Raw genomic sequence first — 16,022 nt, forward strand, 5'->3', positions numbered from 1 at the left:
AGACATTGCAGTATTATTCATGAAACCTTAAAGTCACTGAATATTTCAACCAATAAAGTAACTACATATTATCCATACTTCTATACATGATTCTTTATGGTTCATATAGTACACCCTACCCATGATATTAGGCAGGGCATGAGTTTTCTTGGAAATCAATTATTTTTTTATGTCAGAGTTCTACTTTATTCTATCCTTGAAAATGATTAAAGACCAGATTTCATTGATTTGGGGTATGTTATTTTGTATGCTATGAACCAGTGTAGATCTTATCGTGTGTCTAGCAGACTCTAAATTCCTATGTCTGAGAATAAAGCTAAGACTTTAAAACATTGGTACTTTGGAATCATCAAGCGACTACGAATCTGTTGGAATATTTCTGCCATCCTTTCAATACAAAAGAATGTTGCTTTCTTCTGGGGTTTTGTTGAAGACAAGTAACATCAGAACATAGTAGTGAAATAAGAAAGTCTCTATAGAATTTTGTGCACATCAGTGTGTTTACTCCCAACTAGTAACTTATTGGCATCTCTTATGAAAGTCAAGTGATACCCATATACTCAATATATGGGTACATCAATATGCCATCACTACACAGTTCATTGTTACATGACTCTGTCAGAATGAGTTAAATTACTTTTCTGTAAGTTTAATCACTTTAGTCTCAGGTTCCTGGCCATTAAGCAGTAAGGGGAATTCCTTCCAATTATCACCTTAATCATAATCCTTTTAATTATTTGATTTCTATCCTGATATTTTGGCCACTATAAAAAGTATATCTGAAGATGGCTTGATAATTTTTATCATACATGTTGCTCACATGATTGAGGAATTTTGTCTCTGCTATTTTATTTCTTTAATGTACAGTATACCTTTAATTCATGTCTTATGTATTCAACTCATTGAAGGTTCTAAATAGCAGGAGATACATTTATATTTTATAATGACATAAGTATGTGAGAACTTAAAAATGAGGTTATTTCCTTCACATTGTGAGTTGCAGGCATATTTTTGAAATGGTCTCTGAAGCTCCGATTTGGCATGATATGCATGTGGTTGGTCAAGAGCAAAATATATAGCACCTTACTGGTGTTATATAGTTTGCTTTCCCTAATTGATATGAATGATTCAGTTTTCATACTACTATCCAAAATGAATATGCTTCCAGGTCCAGGAAGGTGAACATCCAAACAGACTGGATCCCAAAAATTCAGTATATGGAGAGGAAACAAGTCCCAGTGTCATTGTCAATGGCTTTTCAGTAAGACCCCATGCCAGCCACATTCAGAGAATCGGGCCACATTCAGAGAATCTGGTTGGATCACGTGCTGGTTCAGTCCCAGGCCAACTGGCCTTGGTGAGCTCTCATTAGATCATTGCCTTTGTATCAGTGGGTGAACGCACTCCTCATGGTCCTGCCTTTCTTGTTCATGTTCTCCCTCCTTCTGCTCCTCATTTAGACCTTGGGGGCTCAGTCCAGTGCACCAGTGTGGGTCTCTGTCTCAATCTCCATCCATCAACGGGTGAAGGTTCCCTCTGATCTTGCCTTCTTTGCTCACCTTCTCTCTCATTCTGCTTCTCGTTTGGACCTAGGGAGTTAAGTTCAGTGTTCCATTGTGGGTCTCTGTCTCTATATCCATCCATCGCCAGATGAAGGTTCTATGATGATATGCAAAATATTCATCAGTATGGTTATGGGGGGAGGGAGGAAGGATGGATATGGGAGCAGGGAAGTATATATCTCAACTAAGGGAGTCATTTTAGAGTCTACAAGAGACTTGATGAGAAAGGGGATCCCAGGTCCAAGGAGAGATCCCCAGATTGTTCTCTGGACAGGGAAGACAAATCTTAAACTGCTCTGTTAGTTGCAGTTTAAAACTACAGAGATTAACACATGTGTAGACACAAGGCATTAGTGGCCATATTTTCCTCTCATGGTTCTATGAAAATCCAGATTTATTCCTGAGATATCAGGGAGTCCTTATTTCCTCTCTAGGTCAGGGAAGTTGTTGTGTCCATGCTGACTACTAGTAGACTGTTTCCCATTATCCATTAACCCCATTTAGCTTTATGTCATGGACATCGTAAAAGAGCCATACATATGTTAGCAGCACTCAGCCTAGAGCCGTTCTTTGTTTGCCCTTAGGATTGAGTTCAGCCAAGGAAAGTTGTTATCAAGAAACTGCTTTTGGCTCCGGTACTGGGTGGTTTGTCTCTTTTCAAATACTTTTTTATGAATTATGTTGAATGTCTGGCCCTTAGTGGGAGTGCTATTTGTAGGTAGAATATTTTATCCCACCAGATGGTTCCCAAATAACCACAGAGAGACTGTTATTCATTATAAATGCTCTTTCAACTGATTAGGCTTGTTACTGGTTCCACCCTAGATTGTATACCCTTCTTTCCTTATCTAGGCGATGCCATGTGAATTATTAAATTTCTCAGTATAACAAGGTCATGTCCTTCGTTCTGTAGCACCTCACAATACTGAGACTCCTTCCCTATTTCCCTAGAAGCCTCTTAGTCTGTTTCTCTCAGCTAATTTTTCATGCCTAGGTATGAGCCATGACATTTATTTATTATTTCAGTCTATGAAATATATATTCACACTTTCTAAAGGGATATTATTCACCATGGTTTTGAATTTTTCATTCACACACCATTTTTATTGCGTTTTATTTATAAGCCTACAAAAATATACATTTCTTTTCTTGCATCTATTTAACAAGTTTCATGATGAACATATGTTTATAAACATACTTGGATAATATTATTTTCTGTGTTTAACTTAAAATATCTGTAATTATTCCTAATTATTTCATTTATAAAGAAGTGCATGCAAAATGTTATGTCACAGGTTTAGAATTGATCTAGAGCTGCCTTAATACATAGGATAAAACTTAGAATATATTTAAAATTTGCTGTGTACTTTCAAGAGATTATAAATTTGATTCTACTTTATTTGGTAATGAATATAAGAAGGGAAGGTGCCTCTGACTAAGAACCTGTGAACGAATGAATTTCAAATGGTTTTGCAGTTAGATGCTGTGGTAAGTTTCATTGAAGGACCAATGTTTTAACTATATCCATAAATTGTTATGTGTAGTTTGATCTCAGAATATAGCAACATATAAAATATGCATTTAATATTCCCCAACTTTGTATCAATTGCTTTCTCTTAAAATGTCCACTAAAATCTTTTATCTTAGTCATGCTGACCCTCCCATTTGGTGATATGAAGTAAACACAGCAACAAAATTTCAAAGAATAGAATTCCACTTACTATAAATATTTAATTGAGATGAATAAAACCTGTTCTCTGGAAAAATTTGTTGGGTCCTTTTTCTCTCATGTATGGCCCAACTTTTATTCTTCATGTTTGGTTTTCCACCACAGATAGTCTCTATTTGAAGGCAAGCTATGTCCAGGTAGCTTTTAATTCTTTCATTTGTTCAAATGATCTTGGGGCACCTAAGTAATGATTTTTTCTGCACATATCTTTGCTCCATCACAAATAATATTTGTGTTTTCTCTTTTCAGCTGGTACCTTCTTTGAAACTATCTTGCTTGAGAGATATACAACAAATTCTGAGTTGTTACACTACTACAGGAGGTCTCTGCACTATTGCTTGATATAAACCATTCCTTGTGTAGGAAGAGCAATTCTTTTCTGATAAGGGGAGGTTTAAAGAGTTTCCTACTTCTCTGACGGTGATATTCTAATTCTCTTAAGGTTTTAAGCCCCTGCTTAATTTTTTTTTTACAGGTTTTACTTCTCAATATTCCTCACCAGAAGCAAAGGACTTGAGAGCTCCTTATTCTTTTATTTAGTGACTTTTTCCTATAGCTCTCTAGGTACAGGATGGTCATAATTAAGCAGTACTATGGATGTTTTCTCATGTAACAGCTTCTGCTGTGGATTGGAGTGTCCTGTCTCACTTTGGACCATTACAAGGAGAATTATTTTTACCTATCACTGTGCAAATCCGAAATCTCCCTTATAAGCCCTCACAAATTAATAGAATGCTATGTGCTGATTCCAGGTTATAATGGTCTTGTATTTTTCACCTCAATTTTTCTGTTTCCAAGATATCACCATCCTTGGGAAATCAAGGCATAGTTGCTCTACAAATTCAAAAATTTCTGTTCTTGAAACTGTTACACATGAGCTCCACTAGATTTTAAAATATCTCCAAGTGAACCTTGGGATATCAGTCCAGTGATCTGATGTGGCTCTCTGCCTCTATCTCCATCTGTAGCCAGACAAAGGTTCTATTGTAATATTTAAGATAGTCATCAGTCTGAATATGGGACAAGGCCAATTCAGGCACCCTCTCCTCCACTGCCCAGAGTCCTATCTCGGGACATTCCCATGAAAACCTTGGAACCCCTCTTGGGGCAAGCTTTTTGCCAACCTCGAAATGGCTTCCTTAATTAAGATATCTGCTTTCCTGCTCCAAAATGTGTTCCTCCTCCATATCGACCATCCTACTCCCACAAATCTCCCCAACCCTCCCCTTCTCCTTTCTCTCTCCCTGTCTCTACTTTCACTTGCCACACACCCAATCCCATACTCCCAATTTTTGCCTACAGATCTTGCCTGCTTCCAAATTCTAGGAGAATCTATCTATGTTTTTCTTTGGATTCACCTTATTACCTAACTTCTCTAGCATGGCAAACTATAGGCTCATTGCCCTTTGTTTAAGGCTGGAATCCACTAATGTGTGAGTAAATACCATATTCATATTTTTTGGGTCTGGGTTATTTCACTCAGGAGAGTGTTTTTTTTTTGTTGTTGTTGTTTTAAAGTTTATTAAATTATGAAAGTTTCCATTTCCGCCCCTCCTCCCAACACCCTCCCACTCCCCCCTCCCCCTCCTCCTCCCTCTCCATCCCTAAGTTCAGTCAGGGCTTCCAGCCCTGTGGGAAGTTCCAGTTCCTCCCTCCTCCCTCCAGGTCCAGGAACGTGAGTATCCAAACAGACTGGATCCCAAAAATCCAGTATATGCAGAGGAAACAAGTCCCAGTGTCATTGTCAATGGCTTTTCATAAAGGCTCCGGGCCAGTCACATTCAGAGAATCCGGCCACATTCAGAAAATCTGGTTGGATCACATGCTCTTTCAGTCCCAGTCCAACTGGCCTTGGTGAACTTTCATTAGATCAGTCCCCTTGTATCAGTGGGTGATCGCACCTCTCGCGGTCCTGAGTTTTTTTTTTTTTCATGTTCTTCCTCCTTCTGCTCCTCATTTGGACCATGGAGGGCTCAGTCCGGTGCTCCAATGGGGGTCTCCATCTGTATCGCCATCCATCGTTGAATGAAGGATTTATGGTGATAAGCAAAATCTTCATCAGTATGGTTATAGGCCAAGGCCGGTTCAGGCACCCTCTCCTCTGTCCAGAGAACAATCTGGTGGGGACACTAGAGTGTTTTTTATTTCCATCAATTTGCATTTAAAATTCAAGATGTCATTTATTTATTTATTTATCTATTTATCTATCTATTTATTTATTTATTTATTTTTACCGCTGAGTAGTACTCTAATATGTAAGTATGCCACACTCTTTTTATCTATTCTTCCATTGAGGGGCATATAGGTTGTTTCCAGGTTCTGGCTATTACAAATAATGCTGCTATGAACATAGGTGAACAAATACTTTCACTGTATGTTTGGGAATCTCTTGGGTATATTCCCAAGAGTGGTGTTGATGGATCTTGAGGAAGGTTGACTCCTATTTTTTGAGAAACTGCCACACTGATTTCCAAAGTAGTTGTACAAGTTTGCATTCCCACCAGCAATGGATGAGTGTTCTTACTCCACATCCTCTCCAGCATAGGTTATCATTGATGTTTTTGATTTTAGCCATTCTGACAGGTATAAGATGGTATCTCAAAGTTGTTTTGATTTGTATTTCCTTTATCAATAAGGAAGTTATACATGACCTTAATTATCTTTTGGCTATTTGAACTTCTTCTGTTGAGAATTCTCTGTTCAGTTCAGTACCATATTTTTTTATTGGGTTTCTTAAAAATAAAATGTCCAGTTCCCTGAGTTCTTTATATATTTTGGAGATCAGTCCTTAGTCTGATGTAGAGTTGGTGAAGATCTTTTCCCATTCAGTAGTTTGCCTTTTTGTATTAATGACTGTATTCTTTGCTTTACAGAAGCTTCTCAGTTTCAGGAGGTCCCATTTATTCATTGTTTCTCTTATTGTGTGTGCTTCTGCGGTTATACAAAGGAAGTGGTCTCCTGTGCCCATGTTTTGCAGACTACTTCCCACTTTCTCTTCTGTCAGGTTCAGTGTGGTTAGATTGATATTGAGGTCTTTAATCCATTTGGACTTGAGTTTTGTGCATGATGATGAATATGAAATCACTTTGAGTTTCTCTCCATTTAATTTGATGTTAGCTTTTGGCTTGCTATAGTCAGGACCATGAGGGGTTGGTCCACTCACTGAGACAGTGTGCCTGATCTAATGGGAGCACATCAAGTCCAGCTGGACTGGGACTAAATGTGCATGGGATCAAACTGCACCCTCTGAAAATGGCTGACAATTTGGGCATGATGTAGGAGGTCCTTTTGTATTTGTGTTTCTTTCATTGGTTGAGTAAAGAAACTGCCTTGGACCTTTGATAGGACAGCAATTGGATAGGTGGACTGGACAGAAAAGAATGCTAGGAAGAAGGACAGACAGGCAGACACAATGGTTCTCCTGTCCAAAATGCCATGGTTCTCCTGCCCAAGATGAATACTTGTTAGACTCATGCTGGTAAGGCACGGTCAAGTGGTGATTCATTTTTATGGAGATGAGATAAACTAATATGTGAGAATTAGCCAATAAGAGGTTAGAATTAATGGTCCAGGTAGTGTTTAAATGATATAGTTTCTGTGTGATTATTTCAGGTGTAAGCTTGCAGGGCAGTTGAGATGAAAAACAGGCCTACTCCCTCCATCTACAGAGTGGAAACTAAAGGACCCACACTCCAAACAATAGGAGCAAAATTAGAAGCTAATGATAACGTGCCAGGGATTTGTCTCTAATGCATGCATTGAATTTTGGGGATCCTAGTATATTTGGATGCTTAACTTCCTAAGCTTGGATGGAGTCAGAGGAGGGCCTTGGGCTTAACACAGGATAGTATACACTGCCCTCTGTTAGGACTGGAAGGGGAGGGGAAATGGGAGAGTAGTGGGACAAAGGGACAAAGCAGAAAATTTGAAAGGTATTATTTATAAAGTAATAAAAAGTAATAAACAATAAAAAGTTAAAATATCTCCAAGCTATTGTATAGCAAAAAATTACTAATTTTCTGCTCCATTACAAATTGATTTACATCTATATTGCCATGTTATTCAACCCATGTTCACTCTTAATATTTTTCCATGCACTTATTCTTTACTAAATAGCTGTGCTATTCTCAACTTGCAATATCCATAATGCTATACTGCCATACTCAAGCTTCACTTCTGAGGAGCCTTCAGTCAGTGTTTTGACTATACTATTCCCAGTTGGGATTAAGATTAAGATAGAAATGCACAAAAGAAATATTATAGATTTTGTAGGGCATCCTGTCTCAAGTTTAACATTCATAGTTCTTATGTACCTCAATATAAATTTGGGTATGAGCCAAGATTTCTTTTCCATGGTAAAAGACCATAAAAGGAATCCATTTACACATCTCTATACATGTAGTAACCACTCACTAGGTAAATATACTCTTTTGTCTAGAGACAATGTTCTGTAACAACACTTTAGCTCCATGCATCCTAGCTTACACACTTGAAGCAGCAAGAGTAGGTCTGAGTTCTCTGACCTTTAGACACGTTGTAAAGGATTCATATAAGTACATGTGAAGTCATGAATTCCAAGAAATAGAACAAAATGTTTAATTCTTGTGGTATATCAAAAATTCAGAAATCCCAGCATGCCTAATGGCAGAACTAATGTTGCCTGAACCATATCAGTGTGAAATTACTGAAATGAACATTAGATGTATTTTCAAGGATGTTTACCAAAATTGGCTACTAATGTTCCAGTAGGTGGATTAATACTGAATGACATACAACTTACTTAAATGAACTAAGTTGTCATTAAAGAGATAAAAGTATACAATCTTCAGTTATAATAGTGATTTTTGAAATTGGGCAGTAGTTTTAAAATTGGGATGTGACAGATTTTTTCCCAAAATTTTTGTATATTAATATAGGAGAGGCAAATTTCAATGGTCCAAAGAGATGCCAAAATGCCAACTGAGCAGGAATTATATGATCAAGGGATGTTGAAGATCTTGAGAATATTACAGAGACAGAAGCCTGCTCATGAGAAATCATAAACTCTATACCAACTGCTATGAAGCCTGTATTCCACTGATCTAGACTAACTGTTTGTGGGAGATAGATGTGTAGCTTGGTCAATTTAAGAGGTTGGGAGGGGGACCAGGACTCATTTCTGGTACAAGATCTAATTTTTATAGACAAATCCATAACTTTGGATATCTAACTCATCTTGACATGGTAGGATTTGAACTGCCTCAGCCTTATTTGCCAAGTTATATTGCCCCCCCTCCATGGGTGGCCTATCCTTCAGGAGGAATTTGTGTGGATGTACTGTGGGGAGGAAAATGTGGAAGAAAAATCCGTGGGAGAACTTTATTTAGAATGCAAAATGAATGAAAAGTAAATAAAAAGAAAGGAAGTACATAAATTCATCTTATCAGTGATCCATAAATATTATCTCATTTAAATTCATAACTAACATTTAAAAATAGACCAGCAGAGAAACTGGCACATGAATATTTATAAACAAAGAACAGCTCATCTGGAGCATTTTCTGTATGAACTTTCTTTACTAAACAACTGCATTGTTCTTTTATTAGATGAGACAAATGTTAAACTACAAGATTCATTGTAATTTAACACTACTCACAGTTGTCGCATGGCATTTGTAGCTGGCTCCTCACTTTTGGGCTCCTCAGAGACTAGCTTCATGGTTGAGGTCTCAGGGAGCCATGATTATCACTGCACCTATGGGACATTATTGGATCCATTTATACACTGAGTAGCATACAGCTCATTGTTAATAAACCTTATAAAGTATTTGGATGGAGGACAACTTAAGGGAGTTATGCTCTTGGTAGGCACCAGTGCCCAGCTCATTAAGCATTTCTTAAAGGGCCATTCCACTGTTTCACACTAGCATTGTTCCTAGCTGAACAAAGACACTATTCAGAATCCACATTTGATTCAATTTTTTTGATTGTTTGAAAACTTTTAGATATATATTTTAATTTGTCTTATACTATTTAGTTCCCCATATCAGGATATCATTAGTAGGCAGAGTTTTGTTTCCCACTAGACTGTTCCTGAGTAACCACAGAGATAATTATTATTTATTCTTAACACTCAGAAAATAGCTCAGGTTATTACTAACTTACATGTAAATATTTAAATTAATTATATTTCTTATATGTGCTCTGCCATGTGCATTACCTCCACTTTCCACAGCTTTTCATGATACTGATAATTCTCCATTTTTCCTATTTTTTGTCTATTTCTTCAGACAAAACTTATACTACTTAAAAAATATGCAGTCACAATATTTCTTAAATCAATCAAAATGACATGTATTTCACACAATATAAAGGAATATTCTGTACCCTGTTCTTGATTAGTAGGTACCCACACCCTACTTATTACATTTTATGTATATGCTGATGTAGAAATAAATTTTTATTTTTGCTTTCTGCTTGAGAAATTATATGATTACATTTATTCATAATAGTGTTGGTATGTATTATTTTGTATGTAATTTTAGTATAAGATATCTATGTTTATTTCTTACAATTCTCACTTACTCAGTAGTGATTTCATCGTCAGTGATCATGTCTACAAACTGAAGAACAACCACATAAATTTGGAATTTAAACTTGCCCAGCTGATGCTTAATATCTTACCACAGACTGGGCTGTGATCTACACCTGCCTTAAATTATGGAATTAATGAACAGACCCATTTTTTCAGTCAGGCTGCTCCTCCCACTCTGTAACATCAAGTAAGCATATAAAGCAAATAATACAATTTCAAAAAGTGTAACCACTGTGACTTTAATTGTTTCCAAGGAGATAAAGAAAACCTAGTAAAAAGAAATATTCCAGTACTCATAATTACTGTCCATGACTTGCAATTATTCAAAAGTCAAATCACATTTAAATGACACTAAGTAATATGTAAGTGTAATCTTTTGCTTGATTATATATGATTTACCTGATACCTTAAAAAGACACACCACTAACACAGGCAATTTCATTATTAATTTATTTTATTTCATTTCAACATAACATAGTTGCATTTGTATTTTATATTTTTTTTGGTCTCACTATATCTAGACTTTGCTAGATAGTCTTCCAGAGAATGGGTTCCCTAAAATTAGAACATGCAGGATGAATCAATCCTGCTTCCGCTGCCCCTGGTCCCAAATTCTGCCCCAATCATACAAATCTCCCTCACATTCAGAGTGCCTAGTTTGTTAGTATGCTAGTTTCCTCATTGTCAGGCCAGAGTTTCTAAGCTACCATTAGTTTAGGTAAGCTGTTTCAGTGGGTTTTCCCACAATGACCTTGATCTCTTGCATGTATTATTACTACTCCCATTCTTCAACTGGACGTTAGGAACTCAGCCATGTGATCAACTGCTTCCATAATTAACAGGATTTAGGTTCTATGATGACATTTAAGATAGTCATCAGTCTGAAAACAAGGCAAGGACTGTTCAAGTACCCTTTCCACTATTACATAGAGTCTTAGTTGTGGCCATCCTTGTGAATTCCTCCAATTCTAAAGTTTAGCTCTTCCCATAATATTTCTGTCAATGAACAGAACTTTTTCTTTGCTCTCTGTCTCCATCACCTATCTTTACAATTCTGTTCCTTCCAGTTCTTTCCTCTCCAGTTCTCTCTTGTCCTTACTTTCAGCATTCCTTTTTCACCTTACCCATCTTTTCCCATTTTTTCATCATAGTTGTCATTTTGCTCTTCCCAGGGTTATCAATTTTTAACTAACGTTCACCTTATTACTTAGATTCTCTGTGGTACTGGACTATAGGTTCCCTAACTATGCTTTATAATGTTTGTTCACCTATGATTTGGTTCAAACCATCCTCAGGATTCTGGTCTAAGTTTCCTCACTTAAGATGGATTTTTATAGAATCGTTCATTTGCCAGAAAATTTCCAGATGTCTTTGTTTTTTCTGCTGAGTAATTCTCCATATTGTTTACGTGCCCACAATTTTTTTTTTATCTAATTTGGTCAAAAGGCATGGATTTTCTTCCATGTTGTTCTTGTTACATTCAACGCTTAAGGATTATAGAGGAAGAACACAGACATTTGTGCATTTCTGGTCATTATTATCTACAATTCAGAAAAGATAATTTGACATTGTTTTTTTACAGAGGACCATATCATTTTGGTGAGTAAGAAGAATACAATGATATTAGAGTGGATAACTCTGTTGTCTGTGATTTATACTCATCTTAATTTTTATGCCTTCATGGTTACATTGAAAGCTGATAGCAGTCTCAGTCAGGAATATTCTCATCTGGAAAAAGTAAACCTGCCATTCATTTTTTAAATGCTGATTTTCTAATGCAGGCATGGTGGTATTAATCCATTTCAGGACATTAGAGATATTTGGTAAGAGAAAGTTCTCTGAGTATTCATGGCCAGTTAGGGTAGAATAGCACAATTCAGTCCCAGGAGGAAACCTACCTCAATTACACGTGTTTGAATAAAGATATGCATCAAACCACTCTTTGATTAATATGTAAGCACTATTGCCCTAATGAATATCAAACAACTGGAACTAAATACATAATTCTTGTAGTATATCCAGTACTCAAAAGCATAATATGCATAGAGGAAAGACAATGAAGTCAAACCCTTATTAGAGCAGCTATTTGTAGTACTGACCTAATTGAGTAAGAAATTTATTATCAACATAGTTTGCCAGGTAGGGAAATCATGTACCAATACATGGTTTCTAGTTAATGTTCCTACAACCTCCTTAAATATATTATATATATATTAAAGATAGAAAATTTCTTTAGATTTAATAATGATTGTAAAATCTTGAGAGAAATTCTAGTATTTGAAATCTATTGGATTTTTAAAACAAATACTTATAAATTTATTAAAAGAATATTTTATACATATTATGTATATAAATTACATATGATAAGAAACATTATGAAAGTTGTCTCTTTCAAAGGTGGGGGTGAATATATCTATAATGACTGTAATGAGTCAAACATAAATGTTAAGAATGTAAATATATTTAAATTTTTTGTCAAAATTTAATTAACTTCAATTCATTTTTTTATCATTAAGACACAGTGGAATATGTTATTACAATCAGATCCATTTTCAGGGGAACTTGAAATCAACATTTCTTCCTACAGTCCATCCATCTCCTTATACAACACTCTAATGGACTTAAATATATTATGTATTGCAATGTAACTACATGAATCATTGTATTAATACCTTATATTAAGATATAATACATATTACATGTATTATATATAACATAATTAAGTATAATTCAACAGCATAAACAAACACACATAAAAACAAACAAAAATAGATCACAGAGAATCAAAGCCAGACGGACTTGACATTGCAAAGTCGCAATTAGAAACCAAAGATATAAATGGAGGCTTTCATGTATACAGCTGAAATGTAGGCAAAAGCAGCTGCATTGTTGCTGTGGCAACCAGTCATAATGAGCCAGGTTTGTCTGTTGTTAACTGGAGGAAAATCAAAGGGAAAATACATTTTATCCTGTGTTTCCCTTTAAATGGCTCTGCTTCTTTTAACTATGCATAGGGAGGAGGGAGACATCCGCTCTGAATGAGATCACCATGTTAAATGCAGTTCTGTGCTTTACAGTCCTTCGTTTGAAAGCCCTCTTCTTATTGGTTCCTAGATGACATAAAAAGGTCTGCACTGAGGGATTTTGCCAGCCAGGCTCCTGGCTAAAATCCAGCTTTTAGCTGGAATTTAGTCAGGAGATTGGCTATAAACAATCTCGGAGAACAAAATCTGTTGCAGAGACCAGCAGGAGACAGAAGCAATAGATACCTTGAAAAAGCAAAGAATTTCTGAGATTCCCCCTGCTTCTGATACGAACCACCTGTTCCTGTTTGCAGTGCAGGGATTGTGCTTCAATGTATGAAGACACTGCTTCAGCCTTAATATCTGTGATTTCTTGATTAGCCTTTGATTATGCATTTTCTGTAATCAAATTTTACTTTGGGAGTCAATATCTGGCAGAAACTGGGAATGTACAGAACATATGCGCCATTGGAAGACCCACTATGATAATTGCTATGTTACAGAATAGCGTCAGGCATCCCTGATTCTGAAAATCTCAAGAGGCAGTTTCCACAATCAGTGTGTTTAGGGAAGATGCCACAGCATTTCTGAATGTGATACCCGTAAGCTGCAATTGGCAGCGAAGAATAATAATCAGCAATCCGCAGGCAGAAATGTTGGATTTCAGGAAGATAGGCAGGATACAGACCCAAGAAGAGGGATATATGACCATCTCCTGATTACCCCGCAGTGGTTTACCCTTTGATGATTGGATTATGGTCTGTGGTAAACTGCATTTTTTTTTCTTCTCATCCACTTTCACTTTCATATTTTCTACCTGACAGTATTGTAATATTTCTGCATATTCATTGCCAGCTAGGCAAGAAGAGCACCAATTACTGTAAAAGGAAAAATCTAATCTCAGATATTCTAGCTTCAATAAACATATGCATGAAACCAGTATTTGATTAATGTAAAAAAAAAACACTTCCCCAATGAAATTTCAAGAACTGAAACTAAACGCATTATTTCTCCAGTGCTCAGAAATCCTAGTATGCCTAATGGCAGGACTAATGAAGCTGAACCCTTATTAAAGGGGCTATTTAACGAATTTAACTAATTGAAAAGAAAAGTTACAGTTATTTTCTGAGTGGCTGGCCATGAAATGGGCTATGTTACAATGGGTGGCTTGAAATTGGTGGATATCAAACTTCCTTAAATAAATTCTCTGATTATATTAAATAATTATATATATAAATATGCATATGTGGGTGTTTCAGTTTTAATTGTGATTATGATTCTAATATTTTAATCTACTTGTTTTTTAAATAAATGATTACAAATTATTATTTAGACAATATTTATGTATATTGATTGCATGTAAGAAACCAAATTATGAAGGCATCCTCATGCAAAGGCAAATGTTGAAACAACTATAAGCATTAAAACAAGCTAATACAAATGTTAAAAATTTAAAAATATTTAATTTTTTCCAGAAATCAATTAAACTGAATTCATTTCTTTATCATTAAGATACTATGGGCTACTATATTACAGTTGGATCTATATGGGTGAGGGTTTCAAATATACATTTCATTCTACAATTCACCCACTTCCTTGTACAGCACTCTAATCAACTTAAATATATTTTGTATTATAATTAAACAATATGAGAAATTATAATTGTATTTTTTATTTGTGTAAAATATAAAATATCTTATTATATGTAACAAATTTAATTATAATTTGACCGGGTTAAAAAAAACACACGTAAAAACAGAAAAAAATCAAAAAGAATCAGAAGCCAGATACACTTGGCAGGACAGATTCACAATCAAAAATCTCCAGCCAGGAAAGGAGGTTTCCATGTATATAGGTAGATTCAAGGCAAAAACAGCTGCCAGCTCTCACAACCTGTTACATTTTGCCAGTTTTGTCCGCTGTTCACTGTAAGCAAAATGCAGGGTAAATTACATTTCATCCTGTGGTCCCCTGTCAATTGCTTGGCTTCTTTTCACAATACACGCTAAGGAGGGAGACACACATGACTGGATGTGTGATCTCATTTTGGATGAGATCATCAAGTTAAATGCAGTCCTGTGCTTTCTGGTCCTTGATTAGAGATCTCTCTTCTTATTGGTTCCTAAATGGCATAAAAAGGTCTGCACTGAGGGATTTTGCCAGTGGGGCTTTGACTAAAGTCCTGCTAAAAGCTGGACTTTAGTCAAGGCCTCACTGTAAAAAACACCATAGATGAAAATGTGCCCCAGAGACCTGCAGGATACAGAAGCCATAGGAAACGCAAGGAATTTGTGAGAAGAGTCAACTGTTTCTGTTTGCAGTGCAGGAAATGTGCTCTAGTCTGAAGCCACTGATTCAGCAGTAAAATATGCGATTCCTAGGTTCGTTTTAGATTATGTATTTTCTGAAATTATGATTTTCTTAGAAAGTCTTTACATGATAATACTGGAATGTACTGATCTTATGCGCCATTGGAGGCCTCAGTAAAGTAATTGCTAAGTTGACAAATAGCCACAGGCACCTGGGAACCTGAAAATTTCAAGAGTAAGCTTCCCCAGTAAGTGTTTAAGAACTATGACATGGCACTTCTGAATGCGATATCAGTAAGCTGCAATCAGCAGAACAGTATCACAATCTGTCACCCACAGGGAGGAATGGAAAATTTCAGCTACACATGCAGGATACAGACCCAAGAAGTCAGATATATTCACCTCCTACTTACCTCGCAATGATTTCCCTTTTGATATTTGGATTCTGGTCCTAGATAAACTACATTATTTCCTGCCATCTACTTTCACTTTCATATTTTTCTGTCGCAGCAAACATTGAGATAGGAGGGAGAAATGAGTCAGCAGCTCTGATGCGATCTCCATGGTTACCACAGGCTTTGTTCCTATTGGTGAAATTGAGATCATTCTTCTCATTGTTCGGGGGAAATTTGAATTCACACAGTCCTTCAGTCAGAGGCAAGGAGAGCTAATAATATAGTCAGCATAGCGGGTCATGCCTAGTCAGGCTCTGGCTATATGCCAGCTCCAGCTGCAAATATTTATAACTGAAATCTGAATGTACATTGGCCCAGACATGGCAGACTGCTCTTGACAAGTATATAAGATAAATCCGAGGGAAATTATC

The 16,022-nt window shown here is 36.3% G+C and overlaps 1 long non-coding RNA gene across 2 annotated transcripts in view; it reads right to left on the reverse strand.

Annotated features, from left to right (window-relative positions):
* LOC148118173 (uncharacterized) overlaps positions 1-15,729 on the reverse strand; it is a 31,441-nt gene extending 15,712 nt beyond the window's left edge. The window contains exons 1-2 of one of the 2 annotated variants that reach the window (XR_015736334.1): positions 15,610-15,729; positions 8,927-9,024 (exon numbers count right to left, since the gene is read on the reverse strand). This is a non-coding gene — a long non-coding RNA (uncharacterized LOC148118173). The remainder of the gene's footprint in view (positions 1-8,926; positions 9,025-15,609) is intronic. The other variant, XR_015736335.1, reaches the window with a different exon arrangement.
* Positions 15,730-16,022: the final 293 nt, after the last annotated feature.

This window comes from Myodes glareolus, chromosome 24 (assembly GCF_982192425.1).
Source record: "Myodes glareolus chromosome 24, mMyoGla1.1, whole genome shotgun sequence".
NCBI classification, from domain to species: domain Eukaryota; kingdom Metazoa; phylum Chordata; class Mammalia; order Rodentia; family Cricetidae; genus Myodes; species Myodes glareolus.